Source organism: Hemiscyllium ocellatum, unplaced genomic scaffold (assembly GCF_020745735.1).
Source record: "Hemiscyllium ocellatum isolate sHemOce1 unplaced genomic scaffold, sHemOce1.pat.X.cur. scaffold_2151_pat_ctg1, whole genome shotgun sequence".
Classification (NCBI taxonomy): Eukaryota; Metazoa; Chordata; class Chondrichthyes; order Orectolobiformes; family Hemiscylliidae; genus Hemiscyllium; species Hemiscyllium ocellatum.
The window spans coordinates 17,501-21,214 of NW_026867989.1; positions in this window are offsets into that span (position 1 = coordinate 17,501).

The window sequence follows — 3,714 nt, forward strand, 5'->3', positions numbered from 1 at the left end:
ATTTTTGAAGCAGTACAAATCAGTAACCAGCGACACTTAGAATATTTTTGGAGCAGTACAAATCAGTAACCAGCCCACTTAGAATATTTTTGAGTCAGTACAAATCAGTAACCAGCGACACTTAGAATATTTTTGAAGCAGTACAAATCAGTAACCACTGACACTTAGAATATTTTTGAAGCAGTACAAATCAGTAACCAGCGACACTTAGAATATTTTTGAAGCAGTACAAATCAGTAACCAGCGACACTTAGAATATTTTTGGAGCAGTACAAATCAGTAACCAGCGACACTTAGAATATTTTTGAAGCAGTACAAATCAGTAACCAGCGACACTTAGAATATTTTTGGAGCAGTACAAATCAGTAACCAGCGACACTTAGAATATTTTTGAAGCAGTACAAATCAGTAACCACTGACACTTAGAATATTTTTGAAGCAGTACAAATCAGTAACCAGCGACACTTAGATTATTGTTGAAGCAGTACAAATCAGTAACCACTGACACTTAGAATATTTTTGAATCAGTACAAATCAGTAACAGCGACACTTAGAATATTTTTGAAGCAGTACAAATCAGTAACCACTGACACTTAGAATATTTTTGAAGCAGTACAAATCAGTAACCGCTGACACTTAGAATATTTTTGAAGCAGTACAAATCAGTAACCAGCGACACTTAGAATATTTTTGGAGCAGTACAAATCAGTAACCAGCCCCACTTAGAATATTTTTGAGTCAGTACAAATCAGTAACCAGCGACACTTAGAATATTTTTGAAGCAGTACAAATCAGTAACCACTGACACTTAGAATATTTTTGAAGCAGTACAAATCAGTAACCAGCGACACTTAGAATATTTTTTGAAGCAGTACAAATCAGTAACCAGCGACACTTAGAATATTTTTGGAGCAGTACAAATCAGTAACCAGCGACACTTAGAATATTTTTGAAGCAGTACAAATCAGTAACCAGCGACACTTAGAATATTTTTGGAGCAGTACAAATCAGTAACCAGCGACACTTAGAATATTTTTGAAGCAGTACAAATCAGTAACCACTGACACTTAGAATATTTTTGAAGCAGTACAAATCAGTAACCAGCGACACTTAGAATATTGTTGAAGCAGTACAAATCAGTAACCACTGACACTTAGAATATTTTTGAATCAGTACAAATCAGTAACCAGCGACACTTAGAATATTTTTGAAGCAGTACAAATCAGTAACCACTGACACTTAGAATATTTTTGAAGCAGTACAAATCAGTAACCAGCGACACTTAGAATATTTTTGAAGCAGTACAAATCAGTAACCAGCGACACTTAGAATATTTTTGGAGCCGTACAAATCAGTAACCAGCGACACTTAGAATATTTTTGAAGCAGTACAAATCAGAACCACTGACACTTAGAATATTTTTGAAGCAGTACAAATCAGTAACCAGCGACACTTAGAATATTTTTGAAGCAGTACAAATCAGAACCACTGACACTTAGAATATTTTTGAAGCAGTACAAATCAGTAACCGCTGACACTTAGAATATTTTTTGAAGCATTACAAATCAGTAACCAGCGACACTTAGAATATTTTTGGAGCAGTACAAATCAGTAACCACTGACACTTATAATTTTTTGAAGCAGTACAAATCCGTAACCGGCGACACTTAGAATATTTTTGAAGCAGTACAAATCAGTAACCACTGACACTTAGAATATTTTTTGAAGCAGTACAAATCAGTAACCGGCGACACTTAGAATATTTTTGAAGCAGTACAAACAGTAACCACTGACACTTAGAATATTTTTGAAGCAGTACAAATCAGTAACCTCTGACACTTAGAATATTTTTGAAAGCAGTACAAATCAGTAACCAGCGACCCTTAGAATATTTTTGGAGCAGTACAAATCAGTAACCAGCCCCACTTAGAATATTTTTGAGTCAGTACAAATCAGTAACCAGCGACACTTAGAATATTTTTGAAGCAGTACAAATCAGTAACCACTGACACTTAGAATATTTTTGAAGCAGTACAAATCAGTAACCAGCGACACTTAGAATATTTTTGAAGCAGTACAAATCAGTAACCAGCGACACTTAGAATATTTTTGGAGCAGTACAAATCAGTAACCTGCGACACTTAGAATATTTTTGAAGCAGTACAAATCAGTAACCAGCGACACTTAGAATATTTTTGGAGCAGTACAAATCAGTAACCAGCGACACTTAGAATATTTTTGAAGCAGTACAAATCAGTAACCACTGACACTTAGAATATTTTTGAAGCAGTACAAATCAGTAACCAGCGACACTTAGATATTTTGAAGCAGTACAAATCAGTAACCACTGACACTTAGAATATTTTTGAAGCAGTACAAATCAGTAACCAGCGACACTTAGAATATTTTTGGAGCAGTACAAATCAGTAACCACTGACACTTAGAATATTTTTGAAGCAGTACAAATCAGTAACCAGCGACACTTAGAATATTTTTGAAGCAGTACAAATCAGTAACCACTGACACTTAGAATATTTTTGAAGCAGTACAAATCAGTAACCGCTGACACTTAGAATATTTTTGATGCAGTACAAATCAGTAACCAGCGACACTTAGAATATTTTTGGAGCAGTACAAATCAGTAACCACTGACACTTAGAATATTTTTGAAGCAGTACAAATCAGTAACCAGCGACACTTAGAATATTTTTGGAGCAGTACAAATCAGTAACCACTGACACTTAGAATATTTTTGAAGCAGTACAAATCAGTAACCAGCGACACTTAGAATATTTTTGAAGCAGTACAAATCAGTAACCACTGACACTTAGAATATTTTTGAAGCAGTACAAATCAGTAACCAGCGACACTTAGAATAATTTTGAAGCAGTACAAATCAGTAACCACTGACACTTAGAATATTTTTGAAGCAGTACAAATCAGTAACCAGCGACACTTAGAATATTTTTGAAGCAGTACAAATCAGTAACCAGCGACACTTAGAATATTTTTGGAGCAGTACAAATCAGTAACCAGCGACACTTAGAATATTTTTGACGCAGTACAAATCAGTAACCACTGACACTTAGAATATTTTTGAAGCAGTACAAATCAGTAACCAGCGACACTTAGAATATTTTTGAAGCAGTACAAATCAGTAACCGCTGACACTTAGAATATTTTTGAAGCAGTACAAATCAGTAACCAGCGACACTTAGAATATTTTTGGAGCATTACAAATCAGTAACCAGCGACACTTAGAATATTTTTGGAGCAGTACAAATCAGTAACCACTGACACTTAGAATATTTTTGAGTCAGTACAAATCAGTAACCAGCGACACTTAGAATATTTTTCAGTCAGTACAAATCAGTAACCAGCGACACTTAGAATATTTTTGAGTCAGTACAAATCAGTAACCAGTGACACTTAGAATATTTTTGGAGCAGTACAAATCAGTAACCAGCGACACTTAGAATATTTTTGAAGCAGTACAAATCAGTAACCAAGTGCATTTTTGAATTGGTTACTGATTTCTCCGTTGAAGTTGGGGCTGCGGTTGGCTTCAGTTAGTGGTGGGGGCTTAATTTTCGCCGAGGGGAGCGTGTCCCGGTAGTGTCTCCGAGGAAGTGGTACCTATTGAAGGGGGTGTTTCTGAATTTGGGCCCTTTTTGAGTGGCATTGCCGGATGGGTTTTGTGTTGAAGGCTTCCAA